Genomic DNA, 26116 nt, shown 5'->3' with positions numbered 1-26116 from the left:
TCTTAAGGGCTGATTACAACAGTGCAACTCTTGGCAGGGCCCTCTACCTATTTGATCCTTATATATATATATATATATATATATATATATATATATCACTGTGGAATCTGTTGGCGCTCTACAAATAACCAATAATAATAAGTGAGGCGCAGATGTTTTTGCGCAAGCGATATTGCATTTTCACAAGCAGTTTTTATTGAACTGATATTACAAGTTGAGCAAAATCGCTATCTCAGAGTTGTGGTTGACTGTTTTCCAAAACTAAAAAGTTGCACAAAACACTTCAAAAATACATTACAAAGTACAGTTACACTCATATTAATACCATCTAATAAAAAATATTACAAAAAAAATGTATAAAAAGTTATAAGGGCTCAAAGATATGAGCAAGCAAAGGGCTTTAACATTGGGATACATTCATATACCTAAATAAAAAGAAAGAAGCGCTCAACCTGGCAACGAACAATAGCATAATAGCTTGTTCTATGGCTAGTTACCACCCAAGAAGCAGCCTCTTTTTGCTCAACATGTGCCTTTTACAGAGAAGAACTTTCCTGAAGCATATCAGTCTGATCCTGACTTCACAGTACAGCCAAGCCCCAAAATACAAGGCAATCCCTCTCTAAACAAAAGAAGTAGCAAAACCCCAGACGTACGTTTCGGTCTATTGTGGGCCTTGTCAGTGAGGTGCAGCCAGATCACTCTAGGCACACTGAGCAATGGGTCCACGTCTGGATTCCTGCAACACACTTAGGGAGACTTCCCTAAGTGTCATAATTTGCATAAATAAAAAGAGAGAAGAGCTCAACCTGGGAATGAACAATATCATAATAGCTTGTCCTATGGCTAGTTACCACCCACGAAGCAGTCTTTCTTTTTGCTCAACATGTGCTTTTCACAGAGAACTTTCCTGAAGCATATCAGTCTGATCCTGACTTCACAGTACAGTACAGCCCCGAAATAGCAGGTAATCCCTCTCTGAACAAGAGCAACAGCAAAACCCCAGACATACGTTTCGGCCTATTGTGGGCCTCATCAGTGAGGTGCAGCCATATCCCTCTAGGCACACTGAGCAACGGGTCCATGTCTGGATTCCCACATAACACATAATTTGCATAAATAAAAAGAGAGAAACGCTCAACCTGGGAACGAACAATAGCATAATAGCTTGTTCTATGGCTAGTTACCACCCAAGAACACAGAGAAGAACTTTCCTGAAGCATATCAGTCTGATCCTGACTTTACAGTACAGTCCAACCCCGAAATACCATTGTTCGTTCTCAGGTTGAGCACATCTCTTTTTATTTATGCAAATTACAACACTTAGGGAAGTCTTCCTAAGTGTGATGCAGGAATCCAGATGTGGACCCGTTGCTCAGTGTGCCTAGACGGATATGGCTGCACCTCACTGACGAGACCCACAATAGGTCGAAACGTACGTCTGGGGTTTTGCTGTATCTCTCGTTCAGAGAGGGATTGCCTGGTATTTGGGGGCTGGACTGTACTGTGAAGTCAAGATCAGACTGATATGCTTCAGGAAAGTTCTTCTCTGTGAAAAGCACATGTTGAGCAAAAAGAGGCTGCTTCTTTGGTGGTAACTAGCCATAGAGCAAGCTATTATGCAATTGTTCGTTCTCAGGTTAAGCGCATCTCTTTTTATTTATGCAAATTATGACACTTAGGGAAGTCTCCCTAAGAATGATTCGGGAATCCAGACGTGGACCCGTTGCTCAGTGTGCCTAGATGGATATGACTGCACCTCACTGATGAGGCCCACAATAGGATGAAATGTACGTCTGGGGTTTTGCTGTTTCTCTTGTTCAGAGAGGGACTGCCTGGTATTTTGTGGGCTGGACTGTACTGTGAATTTTGGATCAGACTGATATGCTTCAGGAAAGTTCTGCTCTGTGAAAGGCACATGTTGAGCAAAAAGAGGCTGCTTCTTCGATGGTAACTAGCCATAGAGCAAGCTATTATGCTATTGTTTGTTCTTGTCACGCTGCGCCGTTGCTAGGGGTGCGGCATCCTCTCCATGCTCGTTGCCTAGGGCTGTGTCGGCTCAGTTTGCGTGCGGCGCTGACGTCATCTCCGTACGCTACTGATGCAGGCCGGTCTCTTGGTGCCTTTCCAAAGGTATGTAAACGAGCAACAAACGACCTGTCACTGCCCAAGTATGGGTGCTACTTCTTGTGCTCCTGGGAGTGACAGATTGTTTGCTGGATTATACCTTGTTGCCGAATCCCTGCTTGTCTCACTACGCTAACTGGTTAACCCCTAATCTGCTGGACTGATACTTGTTACTAAACCCTGCCTGTCTTACTACGCTAATTGGTTAACCCCTAATCTGCTGGACTGATACTTGTTACTGAACCCTGCCTGTCTTACTACGCTAATTGGTTAACCCCTAATCTGCTGGACTGATGCTTGTTACTGAACCCTGCCTGTCTTACTATGCTAATTGGTTAACCCCTAATCTGCTGGACTGATACTTGTCACTGAACCCTGCCTGTCTTATTACACTAATTGGTTAACCCCTAATCTGCTGGACTAATACTTGTCACTGAACCCTGCCTGTCTTACTACGCTAATTGGTTAACCCCTAATCTGCTGGACTGATACTTGTCACTGAACCCTGCCTGTCTTACTATGCTAATTGGTTAACCCCTAATCTACTGGACTGATACTTGTTACTGAACCCTGCCTGTCTTACTACGCTAACTGGTTAACCCCTAATCTGTTGGACTGATACCTTGTCACTGAACCCTGCCTGTCTTACTACGCTACTTGGTTAACCCCTAATCTGCTGGACTGATACTTGTCACTGAACCCTGCCTGTCTTACTATGCTAATTGGTTAACCCCTAATCTGCTGGACTGATACTTGTTACTGAACCTTGCCTGTCTTACTACGCTACCTGGTTAACTCCTGAGCTACTGGTCTGATACATTGTTGCTTCCCCGTCTCACTACGTCTCCTGTTTAACCCCTAATCTGCTGGACTGATACTTGTTACTGAACCTTGCCTGTCTTACTACGCTACCTGGTTAACTCCTGAGCTACTGGTCTGATACATTGTTGCTTCCCCGTCTCACTACGTCTCCTGTTTAACCCCTGAATTGCTGGACTGCTTTTCTGTTGCCATATCTTGTCTGCCTAATTTGCCTTGTGCTATCCTGCATGTGGTGAGTGCTGCTCTGCTCTGGGATATTCCCTATCTTTCCGACTTGACGACGGGATAACAAGACTACTGGCCGAGTTTGGTCTGATAGAGGAGTATCCCACGAGCCTTACAGTTCTCAGGCTGAGCGCTTCTCTCTTTTTTTTTACATACATATACCTGTCTACAGACAGATGCATATGTATATATATATATATATATATATGTGTGTGTGTATAAATATGTATTAATGTATTTATATGTGTATATATGTATTTACAGAAATATATACACATATAAAAACATTAATATACACTGTCAGAAAAAAGGGTAAGTTGGAGTCCATTTGTGAACACTTAAGGTACAACTGCTGTGGTTGTACCCTCAATGGATCATAATTACACCTTAAGGAACTAATATGTACTCTTTAGGGGTAAATAAGGTACAAATATGTTTCCAACTGCCAAAGGGTCCATGTCTGTACCATATAATCCCCCCAAAAAATTGCAATCACTTGTGTGACTAAAAGGTTGACGGGGGTGGGTGGTTCAAGGCTATCAAACCTAGCAAATCCATATAATTTGTGCACCTTAAATATTCAATGAACACATAACTGGCAGTCACCAAAAATAAATTCAACATACATGTTGTACAGCAAAATAATTAATGTTCAATGGTTGTTGGTAGTATGCAATAGATGGGAAAGGCAACAAAAAATACTTAACAATCCATATCTTCAATAACACTGTGTTGCTGTTTCTAAATAGCACACAAGCACTTAACATTTTAATGTTTATATTTAGAGAATCAAGATGACAACTCTTACACATAAAACAAATATATTTACTTAAATTACAAAGAAAAATTGTAAATTCTATAAAATAATCAAGAGCTGTTTAAGAACCTGTTTTAAAAAAAATTAAATAAAACTGTAACCGTTCCATATCTTGTCTGCCTAATTTGCCTTGTGCTATCCTGCATGTGGTGAGTGCTGCTCTGCTCTGGGATATTCCCTATCTTTCCGACTTGACGACGGGATAACAAGACTACTGGCCGAGTTTGGTCTGATAGAGGAGTATCCCACGAGCCTTACAGTTCTCAGGCTGAGCGCTTCTCTCTTTTTTTTTACATACATATACCTGTCTACAGACAGATGCATATGTATATATATATATATATATATATATGTGTGTGTGTATAAATATGTATTAATGTATTTATATGTGTATATATGTATTTACAGAAATATATACACATATAAAAACATTAATATACACTGTCAGAAAAAAGGGTAAGTTGGAGTCCATTTGTGAACACTTAAGGTACAACTGCTGTGGTTGTACCCTCAATGGATCATAATTACACCTTAAGGAACTAATATGTACTCTTTAGGGGTAAATAAGGTACAAATATGTTTCCAACTGCCAAAGGGTCCATGTCTGTACCATATAATCCCCCCAAAAAATTGCAATCACTTGTGTGACTAAAAGGTTGACGGGGGTGGGTGGTTCAAGGCTATCAAACCTAGCAAATCCATATAATTTGTGCACCTTAAATATTCAATGAACACATAACTGGCAGTCACCAAAAATAAATTCAACATACATGTTGTACAGCAAAATAATTAATGTTCAATGGTTGTTGGTAGTATGCAATAGATGGGAAAGGCAACAAAAAATACTTAACAATCCATATCTTCAATAACACTGTGTTGCTGTTTCTAAATAGCACACAAGCACTTAACATTTTAATGTTTATATTTAGAGAATCAAGATGACAACTCTTACACATAAAACAAATATATTTACTTAAATTACAAAGAAAAATTGTAAATTCTATAAAATAATCAAGAGCTGTTTAAGAACCTGTTTTAAAAAAAATTAAATAAAACTGTAACCGTTCCCCAGTCACATACATGGACATTGTGTAACATGCCGTAGCGCCCTCTATTGGTTGAAAGTTCCTTGACATGTGTAACACAGCTCGATCTATTGGTAGACGGTTCATCACCAAAATGTGTACTGGGGAAATAGACAAATTTGCATATATTTTTCATAGAGTGGCAATTCAATGTATGGTTGTGAGTTTTATCGTTTATTCCTCCCTTGATTCCCCTTTCCTTTTGTGAGAATTCTATTTTATTATTATGTTGTTTTCTATATGTTTTCCATCGGCTAGATTACGAGTTTTGTCGGTAAGGCTGTGCTGTGCTAACGAGCATTTTATGATCACCGCTCACCTACAGACAACGCTGGTATAACGGGTTTTTATAAACTCGGCGTTAGCCGCAGAAAAGTGAGCGGAGAGCAAAATTTTTCTCCACATCTCACCTCAATACCAGCGCTGCTTACGGTAGCGGTGATCTGGCAAAACGTGCTTGTGCACGATTTCCCCAGAGGAATCAATGGGGCAGAGCCGGCTGAAAAAAAACCTAACACCTGCAAAAAAGCAGCGTAAAGCTCCTAACGCAGCCCCATTGATTCCTATGGGGAAACACATTTTATGTCTAAACCTAACACCCTAACATGAACCCCGAGTCTAAACAGCCCTAATCTTACACTTATTAACCCCTAATCTGCCGCCCCCGACATAGCCGCCACCTGCATTATAGTATTAACCCCTAATCTGCCGCTCCGGACACCGCCGCCACCTACATTATACTTATGAACCCCTAATCTTCTGCCCCAAACATCGCCGACACCTACATTATATTTATTAACCCCTAATATGCCACCCCCAAATGTCGCCGCAACCTAACTACAATTATTAACCCCTAATCTGCCACCCCCAACGTCGCCGCCACTATATTAAAGTTATTAACCCCTAAAACTAAGTCTAACCCTAACCCCCCTAACTTAAATATAATTTAAATAAATCTAAATAAAATAACTACAATTAACTAAATAATTCCTATTTAAAACTAAATACTTACCTATAAAATAAACCCTAAGATAGCTACAATATAACTAATAGTTACACTGTAGCTAGTTTATTTTTAATTTAAAGGCAACTTTGTATTTATTTTAACTAGGTAGAATAGTTATTAAATAGTTATTAACTATTTAATAGCTACCTAGTTAAAATAAACTCAAATTTACCTGTAAAATAAAACCTAAACTAAGCTACAATTATACCTAACACTACACTATAATTAAATTAATTCCCTAAATTAACTACAATTAAATACAATTATCTAAAGTACGGAAAAAAACCCACTAAATTACAGAAAATAATAAAATAATTACACGTTTTTTAAACTAATTACACCTAATCTAATCCCCCTAATAAAATAAAAAAGCCCCCCAAAATAATAAAAAGCCCTACCCTATACTAAATTACAAATAGCTCTTAAAAGGGCCTTTTGCGGGGCATTTCCTCAAAGTTATTAGCTCTTTTACCGGTAAAAAAAGGTTATACCCCCCAACATTAAAACCCACACCCCACACACCCAACCCTACTCTAAAACCCACCCAATCCCCCCTTAATAAAACCTAACACTAACCCCTTGAAGATCACCCTACCTTGAGAAGTCTTCACCCAACAGGGCCGAAGTCCTCAGCGAAACCGGGCGAAGTGGTCATCCAGATGGGCAGAAGTCTTCATCCAAGCCGGGAAGAAGAGGTCCTCCAGACAGGCAGAAGTCTTCACCCAGACGGCATCTTCTATCTTCATTCATCCGGCGTGGAGCGGGTCCATTTTCAAGACATCCGAAGCGGAGCATCCTCTTCTTTCGATGTCTTCTTACTAAATGACGGTTCCTTTAAGTGACGTCATCCAAGATGACATCCCTTCAATTCCGATTGAATTCTATCAGCCTTTCAGGAATTAAGGTAGAAAAATCCAATCAGCCAATAGGATTGAGCTGGCATTCTATTGGCTGTTCCAATCAGCCAATAGAATGCAAGCTCAATCCTATTGGCTGATTGCATCAGCCAATAGGATTTTTCCTACCTTAATTCCGATTGGCTGATAGAATTCTATCAGCCAAACAGAATTGAAGGGACGCCATCTTAGATGACGTCACTTAAAGGAACCGTCATTTAGTAAGAAGACGTCGAAAGAAGAGGATGCTCCGCATCGGATGTCTTGAAGATGGATCCGCTCCGCACTGGATGGATGAAGATAGAAGATGCCATCTGGATGAAGAGTTCTGCTCGTCTGGAGGACCACTTCTGCCCAGCTTGGATGAAGACAGACTTCTGCCCGTCTGGAGGACCACTTCGCCCGGCTTCGTTGAGGACTTCGGCCCGGTTGGGTGAAGACTTCTCAAGGTAGGGTGATCTTCAAGGGGTTAGTGTTAGGATTTATTAAGGGGGGATTTGGGTGGGTTTTAGAGTAGGGTTGGGTGTGTGGGTGGTGGGTTTTAATGTTGGGGGGGTATTGTACTTTTAAGGGCTATTTGTAATTTAGTGTAGGGTAGGGCTTTTTATTATTTTGGGGGGCTTTTTATTTTATTAGGGGGATTAGATTAGGTGTAATTAGTTTAAAAAACTTGTAATTATTTTATTATTTTCTGTAATTTAGTGTTTTTGTTTTTCGTACTTTAAATAATTTTATTTAATTGTATTTAATTGTAGTTAATTTATTTAATTAATTTAATTATAGTGTAGTGTTAGGTATAATTGTAACTTAGGTTAGGTTTTATTTTACAGGTACATTTGTATTTATTTTAACTAGGTAGCTATTAAATAGTTAATAACTATTTAATAACTTTTAGTACCTAGTTAAAATAAATACAAAGTTGCTTGTAAAATAAAAATAAACCCTAAGATAGCTACAATGTAACTATTAGTTATATTGTAGCTATCTTAGGGTTTATTTTACAGGTAAGTATTTAGTTTTAAATAGGAATTATTTAGTTAATTGTAGTAATTTTATTTCAATTTCTTTAAATTATATTTAAGTTAGGGGGGTGTTAGGGTTAGACTTAGATTTAGTGGTTAATAACTTTATTATAGTGGTGGCAATGTTGTGGGGGGCAGATTAGGGGTTAATAAATATAGGTAGGTGTCGGCAATGTTAGGGACGGCAGATTAGGGGTTAATAAAATTTAACTAGTGTTTGTGAGGCGGGAGTGCGGCGGTTTAGGGGTTAATATATTTATTATAGTGGCGGCGATGTCTGGTTCGGCAGATTAGGGGTTAAAAAATGTACTTTGTGTTGCCATGTGGGGGGCCTCGGTTTAGGGGTTAATAGGTAGTTTATGGGTGTTAGTGAACTTTTTAGCACTTTAGTTAAGAGTTTTATACTACGGCGTTAGCCCATAAAACTCTTAACTACTGACTTTTAAATGCGGTACCAGGCTTCACAGGAGAGGGCTGGCGTTAGGCAAATCCCATTGAAAAAATAGGATACACAATTGACGAAAGTGGATTTGCGGTATTTTCAAGTCTGGCCAAACAAGTGAGCTGTACACCTGTACCTGCAAGGCTCGTAATATCAGCAGGCATTAAAAAGCAGCATTGTGTCCTCTCAACGCTGCTTTTTAAGGCTAACGCAAGACTCGTAATCTAGGCGTATATATTTATATTTTATGTGACCTGTCACCATTAGTTAAATTGGGTGTTGTGAAATAAAGCTTTATGAGTAGCGCCTTTTGGAACTGGTTGTTCTATCTGGTTATTTCAGTAGCAGTGTTAGGACCTACTATTTGGCTACACTTATGAAACTGCAGTTTGGCTATTGTAATACTGTACTGTCTAAACAAGAACACAGTAGAAAAATGCATAATTGAATGTTATATAAAAAATTTGATGGAACAACAATTTTAACATACTATATTGAGTACAAATTTGCCATTTTTAGGTACAATGGGCTTGTCGCTGGGGCAGTGCCCTTAAAAGGCCAAATTTGCACCATTTTAAGGGTACATTATGGTACCATAGCATTGAGGGCCAATCTAGTCACTAAAGATACATATTTGTCTTTGAAAGGTACAATCTGCAAGGCAGTGACGTGCAGTCATAGGAGGCAGGTGAGGCAGTGCCTCACCTGTCCTATGCAGCACCTGTCCTATGCACCTGTCCTATGAATGTAAAACGATTTAAATAATATTTAATTAAAAAAAAAATATATATATATTTTTTAAATTCTTGTACCCCAAGGTACCACCCCCAAAATCCCCACCCCCCTTCCCCCGACTCTGCATCATTGCTAGCACAGTGACAGCACTAGCAAAGTGCGATCCATATTGCGCAATGAAGGAGAGGCTGTGAGCCCTTCAGCTCCCCCTCCGTTGCGCAATATGGATGGCTTGCTACATTTCCCTATGAAGCGCAAAAGCAAGCTGCCAGCACCACCCAGTGGTGCTTAAGGCTCTTCAAGGCAGTTACTGCTCTCCAGAGAGGCTGTTCTCTAAGGAGCCTCGAGCCAATCCGGTGTCGGATTCACACATCACGTGACTGTGAGTCTGTCGCTTTCTCTCTTCTCTCTCATCTAGGTCTGGGCGGGAAGAGAGCTCAGCCAACAGCCGAGTCACGCGTGTGAGGTGAGCCTGTGAGGATAGCTGCCTGTAGGGGAGAACTAGGAAAGAAGACAGGAGGACTGAGGACACGACTTAGTGGCATGGACTGTGATGAGCTGCATGCTTGGGCATAACTGACAGTGAGTGTAAGGTTTCTTATTTAATGGAATTTTCTGTGTTTTGCCATGTTACACAGACTCATCCCCACCTAGTATATTCTGAATCTGTGTCATTCTGTCCCTACAATAGGAGCATGCGGCTACTATTCAATTTCTATCCCTAGCACTGTATTTTAGTGCTCCACATGCGTTCCCCATTATCTACTGTTGTGTGTGCACTATTCCCTTTTCATATTTATACATTGAGACCCCCCCCCACCCAGGGCCCCCCTTTACTTATTAACCACCCAGTGTGCAACTTCTGGCTTGCAAGCAGTGTCCCTGCACTCTCAGTGGCAGTGCCCTGTCTGTGACTGTCTGAGAGAGTGCAGCATGGAACAGCAGGCAGTCTGAACAGGGGGAAGAAGCTCCTGTTTGTGACCATTCAAGCCCATGCAAGGGAGACTCTGATGAAGGGTGAGAGACTGACATTGGGTTGGGGGGTCAAAATAAATAAAAACAATCAGAATGCTGTAGTCTAAATTTAGCTGGGAGTGTGTGAGTGTAGGTGTGATCTTCTATTTTACATAGGAATTCTGTGCCCTGTGTACAGCTGTTGCATGTCTTTTGTGTATAGGGTTTTGCATGTGTTTGTCATGTATAGATGCTATATGTATAATGTATTGTGAATTGCATATGAGTTTATCTATGTTTTATCTGTAAAGGTGTGGCTTGTGTTTATATGTGTATTTTGAATCCTGTGTAAACATATATAATATATGCTTTTGTAGATATACTGTAATTATATTTTATGGTATTTCAAGGTCATTTTGTTTCTGCAAAAATGTTTCTTGTCAGTCCTTCTGTCTGTAAATTATGATTCTGATTTTTGTTGTTGCTGATTTATATATATATATATATATATATATATATTTATATATGTATATATACAGTGTGTATATATATATATATATATATATTTATATATATATATATATATATATATATATATATATATATATATATATATATATATATATATATATATATATACAGTGTATATATATATAACTGTATTATTTTGCAGTTGTTTATGCTCTGTACTAAGAACTGTGGATATGGTTTATACATGTGGGAGTAAGTCAGGTTTGATAATGTCCAAACAACTAGAATACTAATTGTATAGAGAAATACACTTAGAATGTTTAGAAAAGAATACCACAAAAATAATAAATTGCAAACTCCAACTTGTGTATGGATATAGGATTACTCTATGCATTAAAAATGTTCCATAACATTCATATTTCAAATTTTTATTAGGTACTAGGAACAAACATTCACACAGTAGTAGCAAGAAAAAGTTAAAAACACTTGAACCCAGTTAGAGTAGGAATAATTAAATAAGCAACAATGATATTGATTTGCCTAGTGCCCACAGAGGAGAAATTATAGAATAGGCTAAGCCCTTACAATCCGAGGGCTAAATTACTTTTAGTATTACTTCTTATAATAAATAATGGACACCAGTTATCAACAAAAATTAGTAAAGGCTAGAATTCTTTTTTAACATGGGTAAGCAGTTAAAAGCGACAGACAGGAGAGAGCAAGCTGCTCCTGCTGGACCTCTGACACGCGTTTCACAGAACGCTTCCTCAGAGAGGGTGCGGGCCGCTGCTACTCGGCGTTATTTGTGAGGGCTTATGTCCCACCTCTTAACCCTAATTGGTTATCCCTCTGAGTTGTGATCTATCTGATTTGCTGCTGAATATGTCCATAATAGGATTAGACTTTGACGTTAAGAGTTCAGCTGCGTACAGAGGGAGTGTCAATAGTGGGGCGTGTATACTCCAACCTAATGGCCGTCACCGCTTGCTAGGTTGGGGGTGTTTATGTTACAAGATCGTGATTGGGTGATCACTGTATATTGTAAACAGGATCATCGGTGTTGTAAAATTGCTTTGTTTGATGGCACAATTATGATCCGTTTGGATAATATCAAGATCTTGATCTACTTCTATGGCGGAATACATAAACATGCACGCAATATTGTAAGTTCAAATTTTTGCGCTAGCCTGGTTACAACTTAAGCAAAAAATTTTTTTTTACTTGTAATACGAGCGCATCCCAACCAACACAAAAAGCCTAACTCTAGTGGAGTTTTCTCGATCGTGAAAAAAATACTGGTCCACTTGTAATCTACCCCTTAATATTTTAAATATAGTAACATATATATGTTTTAGTAATACTACATAAAAGCTGATTTTTCAAACACATAGGTCTCTTTAACTCCTGGTGTTTAATGTTGCCCTATTCATTCAATCCATATATATATATATATATATATATATATATATATAATATGAAATCCTCACTGACTGATTGACTGATCAACGCCCAACCGTTTAACCTAGGAATGTGAAATTTGGAAGGTAAGTTGTTGTTATGATGTAAGCACCCACTAAGAAAGGGTTTTTGGAAATTATGACCCTTAGGGGGTGAAAAGGGGGGTGCATTTTTTATGAGGATAGATATATCTCAAAAATCAAAGATGTTACAGACATGAAAATTGGTATTTAGATTCTCCTTTAAAAATAAAGAAATGTGTGTTTTACCATTTCCCAAAAATCCACTTAAGGGGGGTGAAAAGGGGAGGAGTTATTTATGAGGATACCTATATCTCAAAAACCGAAGATGTTACAGACATGAAAATTGGTATTTACATTCCCCTTTAAAAATAAAGTAACGTGTGTTTTACTGCTTCCCAAAAATCCACTTAAGGGGTGAAAAGGGGAGGGGTTATTTAAGAGGATACCTATATCTAAAAAACCGAAGATGTTATAGACGTGAAATATTGTTATTTAGAGTCTCCTTTAAAAATAAAGAAATGCGTGTTTTACCGTTTCCTGAAAATCCACTTAAAGGATTACTAACTTTTGGTTTTGTATCTAAGGTCTAACATACTTGCCAATCGGATGGCGAGTATGTGCATAAAATTAAAATACATCATTCCACGCATGCGCAATAGGATTATGTTAGTCTCGCATGCACATATTACGGCACAGAAGCCGACGACATGACAAACAATAGACTGAATAAAACGTATGCGCACTTTAAATTGCAATCGATGCGATCGGTATTCCAGCCATTCTACAGTACAATGTATTTCTATGCTAGCGGTCCTGTATTGCTTCGATATTTGCAATATCCGCTAAGGAATATATAAAATATTACTCTGACATGTAATTGTTCATTGAAGAAACATTGAATATATGCATTTATTTTTTTAATTGGCAAAAAGCATATTATACCTAATAAAATTAATGACAGTTATTTAGATTGAGAGTAGCCTTTTACAATGTCTTTGTTTTTTACAATTAAACTTTATTTATGGTGAGCTTCTATAGTTTTACATATAAAGCCATAAACTAAGTTTTAACTTTTGTAAGCAACTCTATGGGGCATATGTATCAAGCTCCGAACGGAGCTTGATGCCCTGTGTTTCTGGCGAGCCTGCAGGCTCGCCAGAAACAGCAGTTATGAAGAAGCGGTCACAAAACCGCTGCTCCATAACCTGTCTGCCTGCTCTGAGCAGGCGGACAGACATCGCCTGAAATCAACCCGATCGAGTACGATCGGGTTGATTGACATATATGTTGCTTGTCCATCCTAGGGGGATTCTATTTTCAATAAAATAATTGCACATAAAATATTTAGAATGTCCTAAGCAAAGTAATTCATATTGCATTGGGTTCTGTGATACAAAGTATATGTTGTTGCTCGATAATTCTAGGGCGATTCTCGGAAGCGCTCACACGCTAGTTACTTACATTTAATGTGCAGCAAGGTCTTCTGGTGCAGTATCGATAGAGAGTGTCTTCTTCCCCATTACATGGTGACATATGCAATGACGTTTGCACTAATTTGCGCATGTGCATTGCGTTTTAGAGTCGTTATCTTCCAGCTGCAGTTGTCAGCCCGGATTGGAAATCAGTAACGGCTAACAACTCAGTGGGTCTGGAAATAGTTACATTTTCTAAAATATATATTTATAAAAAGATACGTATTTAATACGACACACATTGAAAAATGCTTTATTTAGAGTTGTACTAATATAATATCAGGATTCTATTCTTGACTACAGTGTCCCTTTAAGGGGGGTGAAAATGGGAGGTGTTATTTATGAGGATACCTATACCTCAAAAATCAAAGATGTTACGGAGATGAAAATTGGTATTAAGATTCTCCTTTAAAAATAAAGAAACACCTGTTTCACCATTTCCTGAAAATCCACTTAAGGGGGGTGAAAGGGGGGGGTTTATGAGGATACCTATATCTCAAAATCCGAAGATGTTACAGACATGAAAATTGGTATTTACATTCCCCTTTAAAAATAAAGAAACGTGTGTTTTACTGCTTGCCAAAAATCCACTTAAGGGGGTGAAAAGGGGAGGGGTTATTTAAGAGGATACCTATATCTAAAAAACCGAAGATGTTATAGACGTGAAAATTGATATTTAGATTCTCCTTTAAAAAAAAAAAAAAAAAAAAAACCCACCAGTTTTACCGTTTTCTGAAAATCCACTTAAGGGGGTTAAAAGTTAGGGGTTATTTATGAGAATACCTATATCTCAAAAACCAAAGATGTTACAGACATGAAAATTGGTATTTGGATTCTACTTTAAAAACAAAGAAACACCTGTTTTACCGTTTCCCGAATATCCACTTAGGGGGGTGAAAAGGGGGAGGATTTATGAGGATACCTATATCTCAAAAACAAAAGATGTTACAGACGTGAAAATTGGTATTTACATTCTCCTTTAAAAATAAAGAAACAGGTGTTTTACTGTTTCCTGAAGAATCAACTTAAGGTGAGTGAAAAGGGGGGAGGGGTGATTTATGAGGATACCTATATCTCAAAAACCAAAGATGTTATAAAAGTAAAAATTATAATTTAAAATCTTCATTATAAAATAAGTTTACATGCCAAATTTCTTGCTCCTAACATCAGGAGTTCTCAAGATATGGATATCACAAAAAAATATGACAGTTGAGTCATAATATATAATTACAATTTAATATTAAAGTAATTGTAAACAGAATAATAACAACATATTTTTTATGTACCGGAGGGACACCCCGCCCAAATTTAGCTGATTGGTGTACATGTACAAGAAACACTGAGAATTAACTAAAACTCTAAAGGTTCATGTCAGCTGGTGTCCAACCCGAACGAGCACACACGTGAGGGCATACGTCATTGCAAGTGGTCGTGTTTTTTCTCTATTTTTACAAATCACAAAATCAATGCGAGCGAAGCTGCGGGCAACAACTAGTTATAAATATGTATCAGTATCAGAGCCACAAGGTAAGGTATATTGTTGCATATGCTGAATATTTATCTGTATTTTTAAAATAGGTTTGCAAACTCAAAACCACTACAGAACATATTGAAAGTATTCCTAAACTCTTCATATTTCTTTTCAGTTAGATTATAGCATTCTTGACTTACTGTCAAATATTTTTTTACAAGTCATTAAACTTAAGTTAACTTGAGTTTCCCAATACATTCCAAACTGCTGTCATTCCACCCTCATTTAATGGTGTCAGTAAGATTTAATCCAAACTGAGAAGGGATTCTTAGAAAACACTTTATGTCCAATTACATATTTGTGGCATTTTAGACGTTGTTTAGATGTAATATGTTGAGGTTAGTGAAAAAAGTTATTTCAAGGAAATTTAACAGTAAAAAATAGAACTGTCACAAATATCCAGATATTAAGTTATTTTATTTGAAATCTCTTTATCAGTATCTTTATAGTAATAGTAACTTTTTATTACACTTCCTCCTGAAGATAAAATGTCAGGACAGCAACTTTAAAAAACAGAGAAATATGGATAGGGAAGTAGAGAATAGGATATTGAAAGGGATGGGTATTTGGACACTCAAGTCAAAATAAATTAAACTTATATGAATCAGATACAGCAGCAATTTTAAACAATGTTCCAATTTACATCCATTAACAAAAGGTGCACAGTCTTTTTATATTTACACTTTTTGAGTCACCAGCTCCTATTGAGCATGTGCAAGAATTCACAGAATATTCAGATATGCATTTGTGATTGGCTGATGGCTATCACATGATACAGGGAGAGTGGAAATAGATATAACTTTGAAATTCATTAGAAAAAAAAATCAACTGCTCATTAGAAGTCCAAACTAAGTGCTATTGCATTGTCTTGTTATCATGCATTTGTTGATTATGCAAATCTACTGTATTTACTGGTCATTTAAGTTTTCTATTTATATTGGTACAAGGACAATCATGTGAAAAATCCATGATAAAGAAAATGTAACTTTTTAAAAATCACAAATTGTTGTATTTGTGAATACAGCCAGAATAAACTAAAAATACAACACATAGAAGGTAACCTATACAATTTTGTTTAAAATGTGTGAAATGACATTCCTAAAACATAACATATTAAACATGTAAGTGCCAAATGTACAAGGGCTCACAACTATATTGTATTCAATAACAATGTAATACTCTCAAAATACATATTCAAGGAAGTCCTCATATGATGTAATGCACCAAAGGCCACTCCTTTGATTGCCACACGGGTGAACCACAAAAGGAATTATCATGGGCTGAGCAGCCTAGATTCAAAAAAACTTGTTCTGCAGAATTCAAAGAGATTTTTAAATGCCTCTCAGAGCAGTGAGTTGCAAAATCAGCTATATTGAAATCAATGGAGACACTACTATCTGGCGACAATCATTAAAGGGACAGTCTACACCAGAATTTTTATTGTTTTAAAAGATAGATAATCCCTTTATTACCCATTTCCCAGTTTTGCATAACCAACAAAGTTATAATAATATACTTTTAACCTCTGTGATTATCTTGTATCTAAGCCTCTGCAAACTGCCCCTTTTTTCAGTTCTTTTGACAGACTTGCAGTCTAGCCAGTCAGTGCCTGCTCCCATATTACTTCACGTCCACGAGCACAGTGTTATCTATATGAAATATGTGAACTAACACCCTCTAGTGGTGAAAAACTGTTAAAATGCAATCTGAAAGAGGTGGGCTTCAAGGTCTAAGAAATTAGCATATTAACCTCCTAGGTTAAGCTTTCAACTAAGAATACCAAGAGAACAAAGCAAAATTGGTGATAAAAGTAAATTGGAAAATTGTTTAAAATTACATGCTCTATCTGAATCATGAAAGTTTATTTTGGCCTAGACTGTCCCTGTAACTTCCCGCAGCAGAACAATTTCCATTGTCAAGGATGCAGGTATTACAAATATATTTTAAAAACATTAAAAAAAAAATAATAAAAACAAAAAATACCCTCTACAAAACAGCCCACACTCTACCATATGTAAAAACGAAAAAATTAAATAAAATAAAAATAAGAAAATCTCAACAGCTTTAGACATGACAGCAAGACAAGATACTTCAGATGGCCAATTATTTTAATAATACATGGTGATTCTGATTTAGGTGAAGTATACTTACCATATGTTAGGAGGTAGGCCATTAATTAGAACATTATATCCATTTACGTTTTCATCTGAAAAGGTTGCATTTAATGTATGGTTTTCTGTCATTAAAATTATTATTTTTTTCTTTCTTTTTCTTTTTTTTTGCACTAAAAAGGGAATAAAAAGTGTTATTTTGCCTGTGCGTGTCACTGTCTTACAAAATTGTGGTTTTAATAGCCAGCGAGCACTCTGCCCCTTTGGACAAATTGCTCATAAAATTGACTTCCTTTTAGTTGTGAGATTAGTTGAAACCATTTTAACTAAACTTTATTTTGTGCAAACAATATTTAAATAGTGCTCTTCACAGGAGTAGTGGAAATATAAACAGGTTCATTAATGCAGAAACTTCCCTCACCTGTCTTTTATTATATTATTTTATTATAATATATTTTATATTTTATTATACTTTTTGCCTCACTGTCTTATTTTAAAAATCCTTTTATCTGTTTTCCGTAGAGGACACAAGCTTCAGTCAGAATTTAGAAAATGTGAAATGTGCCAATGACTGCTATTACCAAAAGAATTTGAATTCCAACCATTTGTTTAAAATGTCTGGAATGCTATACTGGTACCAGTCCTGTGGCTATATCCTAGAAGAATGCAACTCTCATCATTACGCTGATCTTGTAATCTTGCCTCCACATCCCAAAACAAAAAGATATTCAAATCAGAAAAACATATATATCTAAACATAACATTATGCACAGGACATTTAAATGTTATTTTTCTACAAAATGGAGAATTTTATCACATAAGAAATATCTTGTTGTTTGAACTTCAATAACATAAAGTTGCCATTTTAAATTAATCAAAGTTAGATAAAACTTGAACATATTTGAAATGTTTATGTTATTGTTTGAAACCTATATCGTTTATGAAAATTACTCCGGTTGAAATCTCTAAATTGAACAGCAAGACAAGAGATGCCTGTTTTGCAGACAGCATAAGTTAATTGTAATACCGTAAAGGGTGTACAAGAGAAATTGAGTGCACAAAGCAAAAATTTCATTTATGAATCATAATAGTCTACCAGAACTAGAAGACAACATTAGAGTTTAAACTAGAATCTTAAAAGATTTTAAATCCTGTCTCATATAGTAAAATTTCTAAAAGGGATATGATACCCAAATGTTGAAGCACATGAAAGAGATGCAGCATAGCTGTATAAAGCTGACTAGAAAATATTGCCAGTACATCTCTATGTAAAAAATGAACCTATTTTTCCTCAAATTTCGTAAGTATTTACATCCCACTGTAAAGAGACTTTAAGCAGCCAGTCAGGATGCTTGTCCCAGGACTTGCAATGGAGTGTGCATCTAGCATGTGTAGGCACAGTCATGTTATTTTCCTATTCAGTTTAAGTAAGTTCACAGCAAAGTCAAAGCATTATCTCAGAACTGCTGATACTGATTGGCTATTTTTTTTTTCAACTTGCAGCTGGACAGAAGCTGAAGTATAACTGTTTACACAGCACTTACTCTTTTGAGCTGAAGAAATTTTGAGGTAAAATATCTTCCTTTTTTACATAGAGATTTTCAGGTGATATTTTCGTGTCAGCTTTTTGCAGTTATGCAGCATCAATTTCAAGTGATTTAGCATATGAGTATTGTGTCCCTTTGAAACAGCAAAACTGTTACAATTTCAGCTCAGCTGAGGAATTTATATAACTTACAAAAGCGCTTCCAAGTTGGGTTAACATAATAACATTTTGGAAGTTCAATTAGGCAACAGTTGTGTATTTGCCTGCTCCTGTATTTAGGTTAGATTCATTATCTTACTTTTTTTTAAGATTCTTTATTTACTCAAAGGACATACATCAACATATGTTTCAATGCAGAGAAAATCAAACATCATCAGGTGACAAGAAGATCACATAAGTCTACGTTATACAGAGAAATGAAAACTTCCAATCAGTAAACTTCATCAATGCATGTCCTCATTTTTTATATTCTTCTTATACCCTAGGACCACCCTTCCTCTCCAGCAGTTCCCCTCCCCGGGGTGTCACTATTCCTCCTACCCTGGACAGACTAGGTCCCCAAACATGAAGAAGGGGTGTGCTCCCCAAAGTTAAGCTGCCATTCCCCCCGCAATTGAGCTTTTAGGATATAATCTGTGTTGCGTATAGGGAACAGTATTTGTGCTTGTTGAGTCTGTTCTAGTGTATGCAAGTAGACCTCCCACATGCCCATAAAGCGGTTCGTACATCTCAGAATGTCTCCTACCCTGTCTGCTTGCTCATAGGGCAGCTGTTGATGTATTTCTCTTTTTAGCGGATTCAAAGTTGGGGCCTCCCCATTTAACCAGCTTTTAAAAATAACTTTCCTCGCCTGTAAGATAACATTGTGTGCGAATAGCGTGTTTGTTTTGTTCAGGTTCTGGCAGTCCAGGAATATAATTGTTTGGGGCGTGAAGGTTTCTATGGGTCCCCCAATGGATCTCAGCCAATAGTGAGTCATTCCCCAGAACTTAGTTAACTTGGGGCATGTCCACATCATATGTAGTAAATCCGCATTGGGCTAAGTACATTTTGGGCAAGTCCTCGTGGACCTTGCCTCCCAGGTTTTATACAATTTAGGTGTGACGTATGCCATTTCAAGGATCTTAGTGTGGAACTCTCTAAGGTCCATAGATATTGTAGCGCACTGTACTTTCTGTATGCTATATCTAATCTGTGTCATGGAGACCTCTGTATTCAACAGCGCAGACCATCTCTCACTAACGTGTTTCTGTGTGTGCTCATTGACCGGGGCCATCAACGCTTTGTAAATCGGGGATATAGATTTGATTCCCTGAGAATATAAATTGCATAGTTGGTAAATGCTACTATCACCATTAGGGAGATCTCCCGAGTTAAGCAACGCAGTTCGCTTGTAAATATGCGAAGTGATGGGATCGGGGTAGAGCATATGTTGCTTGTAGGTGTGCGAATGTATGTATCATTGTCCCATTCCTTTCTAGTATCTTGGACACCGTGTCCAATCCTAGAGTTTTCCAGGTTTTAAAAGCTTGTGTGGTCATCCCTGGAATAAAATTGGGGTTCCCCTGTAGTGGAATGTATTATACTTCATGTTTGAACTGCAATTTGTTGCAGATCTTTCTCCATGCATACAGCGGTTGTTGAATTAATGCATGTTGCGTCAAATGCTTATCTATTTTTGCAGCTTGTAGGTGTGGCAGCATAGCCAGCGACCATGGGTCTGTTAGTTGTTGGGGATGGTAAAATTGTCCCCCCTGTCAACCAGTCTAATACATATTCGGCCTGAGTCGCCCAGCTATATAGTTCGATATCCAGTACTGCCATACCCCCGGATTCAATAGAGCTTCTTATCCTGTCAGATTTAATGCTATGCTTTTTGTTGGCCCAGATAAATGACAAAAATAAGGAGTTCCAATATTTCAAATCCTCTTTACAAATTACTAATGGCAACATCTGTAGAATATATAATATTTTTGGGAAGAGTATCATTTTTATGAGCCCTATCCTACCCGAGATCATGAGCAGTAGTTTTGCCCAATGAGTCACTAAGTCAGTGGCTTCCCTCTTTAGTGGTGCGTAGTTGGCTCTATACCAGTCTGCGGGATTTAAGGACAACTTCACGCCTAGGTATTTAAAAGTTTTCCCTACTGGTCTGAAGTTATATTGCAAGTCAGGTATGTCCTTGGTGTGTGTCAGCCAAATGAGCTCTATCTTGTCAGTATTCATTTTATAACCGGATATTAGGCCAAAGTCTGTGATGATATCCACTAGTTTGGGTATACTTGAACTGGGATCTTGTATGTACAGAACCATATCATCTGCAAAGAGTGACAGGTGAAGTGTGGTGTTTCCAACCGTGAGTCCCGAAGTCTCTAATCTGATTTTCGCTGCTAGGGGTTCCAGGGACAGATCAAAAAGTAGGGGAGAGAGGAGGCATCCCTGCCTCGTGCCCCTTTCCAGAGGAAAGGGTTGGGACGGAACCCCATTAACCAAAACCGCAGCCTGCGGAGCAGAGTACAAAGTGTGTAATGCCTTCACAAAGGGGCCTGCAATCCCAAACTGTCGGAGGGGGGAGAATAAGTGGTTCCAAAGGACCATGTCAAAAGCCTTTTCTGCGTCTACAAGTAAAACGCAGGCTTCATCTGTCTTTGCAACCTGTTTCTGGGGTCTACAGGTCCAATAGTGTGTAAAGAGAAGTTTGTTGGGTTCTAACATTCGTCACTGCTGAGCTACCCTTTACAAATCCTGTCTGACTGCTGTAAATGAAATCCGGGAGTATTAGCGCTAACCTCTTAGCAAGGATTTTTGTCAAGAGTTTGTAATCCGAATTCATTAGTGAAATCGGGCGATAGGTGGCTGGATTGAGGTGGTCTTTATCTGCCTTGGGTATCAAACTAATATTGGCCTCAGTGAATCTCTGGGACGTTACTGATTCCCCTCTCAGTATACCATAAAAAACTACAGACAATGTGAACGCCACCTTGTGTTGGAGTATCTTGTAAATATTCCCCTGGGAGTCCATCAGGTCCCGGTGCCTTTTCTAGTGGCAGGTTCCCTATGGCTCTTACAATCTCCTCCGCCGAGATCTGAGTGTTCAGTGATTGATGCTGATCTTCTGATAACTGTGGCAGTGTAAGGGTGCTCCAAAACTTATCTCTATGATTGCGGTGTACCTCCTGGGTCTTGTATAGGTCAGAGAAATACTGTCTAAAAGCCTGTTGTATGTCATCTCTGTCTGTGAGTATTTTGTCTTGTTGTTTAATAGCTGCTATGGTGTTTGAGCCTCTAACTAGCTTTGTCAGAGTAGCTAGCATCCTACCAGTCTTATTTCCATGGCGATAGGACCTAGCATGAGCTTTTGTCATGTCTCTCGCTGCAATCTGCATCAGAAATGTGTCCCTTTGTGATTTGGTGTCTTTATATTTAATTCTATTTGTAACTGTGGGGTTGTGCAGATAGCGATTCCATGAGTTCAATATTTGTTTTAGTAATAACTCATCTTTGAGCCTTTTCTGTTTTTTGGAGGTAATTACATAGGTAGTTATAATTCCCCTGAGCACCGCCTTACCCGCCTCCCAAAAAAGGACGGGATTATCCCTATGCCTCTGATTGAATGTGTTGTATGCCAGCCACTCACCCACCAAGTGGTTTCTGAGATTGGCAACATGTATTAGGTACCTAGGGAATTACCACACATTTCCATGTGCTCTGATTGGCTCAATTCTAATTTTAAGTGTGATTGGAACGTGATCCGAAATAACCAGGCTGTCTATTCCGGCATCTATGACTTTAGTGTTCAGGGTTGAGGAAATCAAGAAAAAATCTATGCGTGATGGAGTGTCTTTTGCGGGTGTGGCGCATGTGTAGCTGTCCCTCCAGACATCAGTGAGTTGGAGTGCTTTCTTAAATTTGTTCAGTGTTATGGAGTCCCGCCTCACATTGTAATGTCTACTAGGGCCAGCTAGGGTGATGTGAGGGTTCCTATACCTATCTGTAGGTGTTTGTGGTGCTATGTTGTAATCCCCCCAAGATCACTGGCACATCCGCCATTTTTAAAATGCGGACTCTAAGGTGTATGTGGTCCGTAAGCCCCACCCAGGATTAGCGGAAGGACATCCAAACTGATTTTAAGGAGTACAAACCTCCCAAGCGGGTCTAGGATTGTTTGGGTTACCTTGTAGTTAAGATTTTTCTGAAACAGCAAGGCCACACTTCTAGCCTGTCTGCTCTCATAAGGAGTGTAGATTACCTCCCCGACCCAACCCTGCCTCAGTTTCTGATGTTTACTAGGTTTCAAATGGGTTTCTTCTAATATAGCTATATCAGCCTTCTTGGAATTTAGGTATTTTAAAATAGCTTTCCGCTTTATGGGTGATGTGATTCCCCCCACATTCCAGGATATGATACGTAACCCCATGTCTAGTTCTTAGAATAATGACTCCCCCTCTCTTCCCAGCACTAAAATGTTTTACTTCGCTATCTCCAAGCTATGAGTAATATTTAGGTTGTGTGTGTGCAGGATAGGAACTCACAGTTTGAGACCCTGGGGTTCCTCCCGAGTAGCTGGTATGGTCAGGCAGACTGAGTTCAATCCAATTGAATGGAAAATAAACAATGACTAACCAATAACAAACAACTATTAGCAGTATCGTTATGACACCAACACAATTAGTACGACTCAGCTCGAACCAATATAATAATTCAAACAATTTCCCTCTCCCCCCCATTTCAAAAAGGATATATAACAGGCACCATGTCATGCATGGGAAACTCTGTAAATGAGAATTAAAGTCTTCAGTCCTTGCATAGTATCGTCCCCATTTATTATGGACTTTCACATTGTAAAGCAGGGTAGGTATACCCAAAGCGACTCATCCTCAATTCTCCTCCTCCTCGATTCTCTCTGCCTCTATCTGATTATTCTTGTGTGGATTGAGTGTTCTCATAAACTCCTTGAGTTGACTGGTTGTCTCAAAGAACCTCGGACCTTGTGCTGTCTTTAGCTTGTGCCTTGCCGGGTATAGGAGAGCTATGGATTCTCCCTTGTCTAGAAGCTCTCTGCAGTAAGGAGAGAATTCCCTCTGCTTCTTTGCCACTTCAGCGGAGTATTCTTGAAAAATATGTAGCTTACTCCCCTCGTAGACCAACTCAGGGTTTTGTCTGTACGCCTTGAGGAGCAGTCTTGTTTTTGAAGTTTAAGTACTTGATCATAATTTGTCTGGGCAATGATTTTTGGCCCACTTTCTGTTGGAAGGATCCAATTATATGTGCCCTTTCAACCACACATGGTATATTGTCTCGGGAGTGTTTGTTCCCTAAAGTCAATAAATGCTAAGTCAGGGATTTGCTCAGGAAGGCCCACGATTTGAATATTGTTCCGTCGAGACCTATTTTCTAAGTCATCCAACTTGTCCTGGAGAACTCTGTTTTGTCATTGCAGCTGTGTGACATTTAATGTAGTCTCTTTTTGTTGACACTCAGTGTCCGCTACTTTTTGTTCTACCGTTGTAAGCCTTGAAGAAAATACCTTGAGATCAGATGTTAGGGTATCTAAACCCATCTGCAATTGCTCTATTTTCAGGAGGAAAAGTGCAGACAGCTGAGACACTATTGGATGGGTATCTTGCAGTGGTGGATCTGTCATTTCAGCAGTGGCCTAGGGTGGGGAGTGAACCTCCACTTGGTTCTTAAGCCTTCTATCCTGTTGACGTTGTTTGCTGGACATCTTGTCAGTTCTTTTATTATACAATGTGTAGTATTTTTGCATACAGGAATGGATGCGCCCCAAAGCTGACTTCAGTAAGGAAACAGTAATTGCTAGCTTGTGGATTCAGCAAGGGCTCAAGGATATTGGACTGAAGGTGAAATTATGGGGTGGAGGACTCAGGGAGGAGTACGGAGTCTTTATGCTATCCTCATAGGGGCAATGTCCATGATCATGAAAAAGAGAAGTTCCCCAGGATGTGAATGACTACGTGAGCTCCTAGCCTCCCTCTCCATTCACACCTGTCAGAAAATGTTTACTTAATGGCCGGGTGCGTTGTTGCTAAAAGTACTATACAGCTGGTTTACATTCTTAATTGTCTTTGACACCCCTACGGATTGCCCACAAGGATCAGGAGGGTTTATTGTATACTCCCTGATGGCCGACCAGCCACCCAGTATGTCTATGAGAGCAAAAATTAGTGACGGGGAGTGGTGTAACACTTTAAGGCTGCTAGAAATTTATGTGACCTAGCTGTGTGGCTTGTGATATTATTAGCGTTCGTTCTGGCCTTTGAATACTGCTGTCAATCAAAGGAAATGGGCTACATGTGTTATATTGCACCCAGTAACTCCTTTGCGCAGTTTAGAAGTGTGCGCCTGGCTAATCCCTTTGTCTCTTTGTGGCGAGTCCCCCCACTTTTCCCCCTTTCCTGAGTGACCGAGAGACAATGTGCCTGTATGGCTTAGTGGTGATCTGCAGGGCCTACAGTGCATTGTGCACTGTGCTGCCATATGGCAAGATGGCGGCCGTTTGCCTGCATTGTGACTCACCAGCCACCAGGTTTACAGAGTGCTCCTGTCTTAGGATGCCGGCTCCCAGATCCAACTGTAGGTGCTGCACTGGGGCTGTATTCCCTCCTGTGTCCCTTCAGTGCCTCAAGAAGGACTTAATCTCCCAGATCCTAGCCGTGATCGCCTGCCTGATGTTGTTTGATGGCTCTTGCCGGCGAGGGAGCAGATCTTACACGCTCTTTGCTTAAATTGGTCTGGAAAGGGGTTTCTACTTCCCTGCCAAGGTTTGCAGCTTTTCGGGCTGTTTGCGGGCCGTTATCACAGTTTTGAGAGCTTAGATGCACGGAGCTCCTCAAGCCTGCCTCTGCTCGCAAAACACCCGCCCACCAGAAGTCCCTCCTTATCTTACTTTTATCTGTCTATGACAAATGAGTCTTCATTTACAAAAGGTGGTATATAAGCAATAATGTATCATAGCGTCACTAATTAGGTATATACTCAATATCCCATATTAAAGGTAGTTTGATATTGTACGACTAATTCCACATTATAGCGGATGATTGGTGTGGACCAAAATTATATTTTGGGGTAGCAGAGTGGAGAAGTTAAGCAGAAAACATATGTGAAAAAGAGAGATGAACCACTCCTAATACTGTCCAGAAAGACCAAGACTGTTACCAGATGTTCTTCTTGATACTTGTCATATAATTTTAGGAAAGTCTAATTATCTACAGATACCCAGATATGCACAACGATATATATGCTCTTACCCATAGTGACACACACTTACATAACTATAGTGACACACACACACACACACAGTGGAGTAAATTGGGGAGAGAAGAATTAAAGAAGAACTAGGCAAATTAAAAAGA

The sequence above is a fragment of the Bombina bombina genome, chromosome 4 (assembly GCF_027579735.1).
Source record: "Bombina bombina isolate aBomBom1 chromosome 4, aBomBom1.pri, whole genome shotgun sequence".
Taxonomy (NCBI): Eukaryota; Metazoa; Chordata; class Amphibia; order Anura; family Bombinatoridae; genus Bombina; species Bombina bombina.
This window is presented reverse-complemented; position numbering follows the sequence as displayed.